Raw genomic sequence first — 6,000 nt, forward strand, 5'->3', positions numbered from 1 at the left:
GTTCCACAGGTTTATTGTTGGTCTTCTGGTATTGCCTGGTGTTCCACTACTTTTATGTGGTGTTCCACTGGTTATAACTGGTGTTCCACTGGTTATAACTGGTGTTCCACTACTTTTATGTGGTGTTCCACTGGTTATAACTGGTGTTCCACTGGTTATAACTGGTGTTCCACTAATTTTATGTGGCATTCCACAGGTTTTACTGTTAGTCTTCTGGTTTTACTGTGTTCTACTGGTTTTAACTGCATGTTCCACTGGCTTTAAATTGTGTTCTGTTGGTTTCACTTGTTTTTCCACTGGTTTCCATTAGTGGTCTACTGGTTTTACTGTTGGTCTCCTGGTTTTACATTTCAGTGCTTTTAACTGGTGTTCCACGGGTTTTAACTGGTGTTCCACTGGTTTTACCTGGTGTGCCACTGCTTTTAACTTGAGTTCTGTAGGTTTTTACTGGTGTTCTACATGTTTTACTGTGGGTTTTCTGGTTTTAGCTAATCTTCTCCTTGTCTTTACTGGTTTTCTGCTGGTTTTAACAGTTGTTCCACTTTTTTTTACCTGGTGTTCCACATGTTTTACTGTTGGTCTTATGATTTTACCAGGCGTTTTACTGGTTTGAACTGAGGTTCTAATGGCTTAACTGGTTTATCTGGTGCTCTACTGGTCTTAAGTCATGTTCTTCTTGTTTTAACTGGTGTTCTACAGGTAGTAATTGGCATTCTGTTGGTTTTAATTAGTGTTTTTCTTTGTCCTAACTAGTCCTTTGCAGGTGTTAACTGGTGTCCTACCAAAGTTAACGTGTGTTTTGCTCATTGTAACTTGAGCTACAGTATGTTCTTTAAATTTGTGCTCTACTGATTTATTTGATGTTTTGCTTGTCTTAATTAGTGTTCTGCTTTTTAAATTTGGCGTTCTCTTCCTTTTAGCTGTTGTTTTGCTTGTTTCCTTCACGTTCTGCCAGTTTTAGTTTGTGTTCTACTTTTATTCTGCACCTCTCCCTGTTTCAACTTCAACAATTCAGTTTCAGCTCCTTCAATAAAATTAATCTGTCATTTCCGCAAAAAATAATTTATCTGCTTTAAAGTTTGTTCTGTTTCCCAAAAATTAACATACTAAAGAAAAGTAAGTTGTGTCCTCATGTTGTTCATAAAACAGCACTCAGACACAAACACTCTCACAGATACAGATACAGTTATTCCAACAACACAGGCCTAAAAGTTTCTGGAAAATGATTCAGCTGTCAGTCGCGACCTCAGAATAGCCAAATTAATGGGGTCTGAGGATGGTGGTTAACAAAGGCAGATGTCTGCCACCCAAGTTGGCATCCTCCTCATGGTAACATCCCTTCTTCTTTGCTTTACTGAAGTAAAAACATTAAGCGGTAATGTTAGATGTCAGCTTTGATTATAATGAAGGTTACAGATTCCCAGCATCCACCAATTATCTCTTACATTTTTCCGAGTTTACAAGATTTTCACCACGCTGCGCCGTCCTGTGATGTGAAGACCCCAGAACAACTCAGACACCGCTGCAGAAATGATCCAGGCTTTATTAGTTCATCTTGTTCCCTCTGTGACGGACGAGGCCTGTCCTCGCTGTCAGCATTCCAGCTGAGTTAAGGAGCAACATATGATTTTCCTCGACGTGATGCTGGCAGCGCAGATTATTTATACTTTTTGCCTGCAAGCCACAGTCAACATCATTAAAAGAAATACATGTTAATCATTTTGCTGATGGGAAAGCATAAAAAAACTGCGCTGCAAAAAATAAAAAATAAAAAAACAAACAAAAAAAAATAACAGGCGACACAAAGCAGACGATCTTCAAATATTTGGGCTGCCCTGAGAGGATGTTTACGAGGTTGGAGCAGATTTCTCATTTGATAAGAAGGAGCTTCGTTTGGCTGCTTAAAGAAATCTAATCAATCTCACTCCGGCTCAGCCACTGGAATCTGATGAATTCCACAAGAAGCTGGGAACTGATTTGCCTCTGATGAACGGTTTGTTGCACAAAAAGAGGACATTTGATGGATTTTAGTGGCTTTTGCTGCTTTTCCATTTGAATTAGTTGCTTTTACGATGTTCAGCATTTTTGGAACCGTTTGTTTGTTTGTTTACTTGGACCTAGTTTTTCATACCATTGACCATCATTTCAGCACCTTAAGCTTAAATGACAATAATTATTGGTTTATAAAAATATAACATCAGTATTAATACTGAGAGTTATAAATTAAACCAAACAGTTGCAGATAAAATGTTTTTTTTACGAGGCGTTTGAATTAGTATACAAAGCTGTGTTGATTTGTATCAAGAGTACAACTTCTCTTTCTTTTAATGATGCATATTTTTCAAAGAACTTAGCATATTTAACATGCATATAAAACTATAATAATTGAATTGGATCAATTTAACTTTAATTTGTCAGATTGAACTGTATTTAACAATCCACAATTGGCATCAAAGTATAATAATCCAGGTAAAAACATCCAACAAAGTTCAGTCAAGTCATCTGGATAGTTTATTTTTTGTTGCGACGTTTCGTCCTTCATCCAAAGCAAACTGGTCGGCCCACTCTGTGAGTGTGCTGCTTGTGGGACTGAGTTTGTTGTAGCTCCTCGAATTGATGAAGTCATTTGGATGGAGGTCAAAACGTTTCAACAATAAATTAAAAAGAAATCGTCCACATGACCTGACTAAATTTTGTTGGAGTCCAGAAACTGGGCTGTATTCATTTAATAAAACTGACTTTTAATTAGTTTTGGTCAAATGGGTTGTAACTACTGTAAATGGAATTGGATGTTATAAGACAAAAATGAACAAAATCGTTTTTGAGGCGAAGATAAACATCATCAAAAACCGAAATTTCAGTCCTAGCATTTGGCTTTTGAAAAATATGAAGCTGACCTTTCAATTCATAACAAATCGTTGCATGTACAAGTTTATTACATCATTTATTTAGTCAGTAGTTTAAAAGATATGCAGCGAAGAGATGGTGAATATATTTGAGAAATTACATTACCATACCATACCATTTTATTTATAGAGAACTTAAAACAGCTACAAGGCCAACCAAAGTGCTGTACAGACAGAACAACAGGTAACACACAAAGCAAAATACAAAATAAGGTAAATCAGAATATAGACATAAAAACGATGCAGATAATAAATATGACGACAAACCAGTGTGGAGCATACAGGATCAAAACACAGATCCTCTGGTGTTGAAAGCCACTGAATAGTAGTGAGTTTTTAAATGGGATTTGAAAACCGAGAGGGAGAGGGCCTGTCTGACAAGCAGAGGTAACTCGTTCCAAAGTCTTGGTCCTGCTACAGAGAAGGCCCTGTCACCTCTGTGCTTAAGACGAGTTCCTGGAACTGTGAGGAGCAACTGGTCCGCTGACCTCAGGGAGCGTGTTGGGACATACGGTTGTAGCAGATCAGAGAGATGGGGGGGTCGAAACTGTTCAGCGATTTGTAGACATACAGAAGTATTTTGAACTGGATTTGAAGGTGAACCGGTAACCAGTGCAGTGAGGCCAAAACTGGTGCAATGTGCTCTCTTTTGCCTGTACTGGTTAAAAATCGGGCTGCTGCATTCTGGACCAGTTGTAGTCGTGCAATGGAGGTCTGACTGATACCAAACAGGAGCGAATTGCAGTAATCAAGCCTAGATGCAATGAATGCATGTATTACTGTCTCCAGGTTATTTTTGGACAATATGGGCTTCAGTTTAGACAGCCGCCTCAGTTGGAAGAAGCATGATTTAACAATCATGTTTACATGATTGTTAAGTTTCAGGAAAGGGTCCATTATCACTCCCAGATTAGTGACTCTTTGTTTTTCTGACAGGGTTAGAGCGGAGAGGTCGATGCAGTGGTTTGTGATTGTGTTGTTGGGAGGGAACAACATGACTTCAGACTTCTTTTCATTGAAACTTAAGAAGTTTAAAGCCATCCAGTCCCTGATGTCAGCCAGGCAGTTGAGCAGCGGTTGAATAGAGCATGTACCATTGTGTCTTAGGGGGAAGTAAATTTGACAGTCATCGGCGTAGAAGTGAAATGGTATGTTGTGTTTCCAGAAAATAGCACCAAGCGGCAGCAGGTATAGAGAGAATAGGAGGGGACCCAGGATGGACCCCTGCGGAACCCCCCATTTAAGCTCTGCCTCTGCAGAACTAAAATCCTTGATGGAGACACAAAAGGATCTGCCAGTGAGGTAAGAACTGAACCAACTGAGGGCTGACCCGGTGATACCCACCCACTGCTCCAACCTAGCAATGAGGATCTCATGGTCGATGGTGTCAAAGGCGGCTGCGAGGTCCAACAGGACAAGCAGCACAGAATCACCAGTATCTGTGGATCTGAAGATGTTATTAAAAACCTTCAATAGGGCAGTTTCAGTGCTGTGGAGAGGTTTAAAGCCAGATTGAAATAACTCTAAAATGGCGTGATCATCCAGGAAGCACTTCAACTGGGACTCGACTATTTTCTCCAGTATTTTAGAAACAAATGGGAGTTTGGAGACAGGCCGGTAGTTGGAAACGACTGAGGGGTCAAGGTTTGGTTTTTTCAGGAGAGGCTGGACAGCAGCATGTTTAAAGGTTTTTGGCACCACGCCAGTGGATAAACTACTGTTTACTATAGTAAGAATGGACGGACCTAGAGTAGGAAAAACCTCCTTTAGTAGTCAAGGGGGGACCAGAAGGTTTCAAGCTGCACATGACCTGCTCTAGAGAAGATAGAGTGATGGGTTGAAAATGGTCAAATAGAGCTACAGATTGAGGTGGGATGGATGGGTCATGAGTTGGAGGGGAAATGAGAGCCCGGGTGGTTGCAATTTTTTCCAAAAAGAAATGTAAGAAGTTCTCGCACAGCTCAGTCGAGGCTTCCAGAGGTGATGGTTCAGTGAGGTGGAGAACAGAGTTTAGGGTCGAGAAGAGGACACGTGGGCTGTGAGAGTTTGAGGTTATGATATCAGAAAAGTATTTGGCTTTAGCAGCTTTTACTGCTTTCTGATGACGGCGCCAACTCTCTTTAAGTATTTGAAAAGAGACCTGCAGCCTGTCTTTCCTCCACATTGAAAATTGGGGAGAGGAGGAAGAGCACAGCTGAGGTTTGTGACTGAAGTGAAGGAGGATCTGCAGAAGGCTGGTGTGACAGAGGAAGACTCTGAAGTCTAAAAGATGAGGATGCATGGGGGTGCCGTTGGTATGGTCCTGGGCTGGACTCCTGGTGGAGTTAGGATATTCACCCATGCATGAGCAGGTACAAGGCATGTGCAGATAAAAAATGTGCATTTGAGCTAATTAGTGATGCTAAGTATGCCCCAGGTGTGGGAGTGAATGGCCAGTCCTAAGATGATATGTGACCCAACGCTGTAGCTCCTCACAACCCACTCTCCCATGGGATCAAGCAGGTGTAAGAAATGTAAGGATGACTAAAACCTTTTAATTTGACCTTAGTAAATCCCACTGAGCCTCGGGGACTGATTTACAAGAGAGACCTGATTTTAACAAAGAAAGATTATAACAGTAGACAACAAAGACAATAATAGACAATCAAAAGGGATGTGTACAAATGGAGTTTTTTTTAACAAATGAAAAGAAAATGTAACAAAAAACAGCTAGGCTGTAGGGCAGTGTAGAAAATTAAAAACAGGAACTGTCTGCATTGGTTTTTGCCATGAACTTTGCAGATGTCTGAAGCCACTTAGGGAGGTCAAGGTTGAGAGCTTCAGATCTTGTTGCAAGATATTCCTGAAAACAGGAGCAGAACAGGAGAATACCCTTTTGCCAAGTTCAGTCCGCACATGATTTGAAGATGAAAATGTACCAGTTGGATAGTTTGCAAGAAGTTAATGATGTCCAGTTAACCAGTGAATACAGGGTGCAATGATTGTTACGGTAGTTACAGCCAGTTATGAATCTTAGCGCACCGTGATAGACAGCGTCCAACATCTATAAGGTGCTTGTAGGAGCGTTCATGTAAATAATGTCACTGGAGTCAAT

This window comes from Nematolebias whitei, chromosome 3, assembly GCF_014905685.2.
Source record: "Nematolebias whitei isolate Nwh7 chromosome 3, NemWhi1, whole genome shotgun sequence".
Classification (NCBI taxonomy): domain Eukaryota; kingdom Metazoa; phylum Chordata; class Actinopteri; order Cyprinodontiformes; family Rivulidae; genus Nematolebias; species Nematolebias whitei.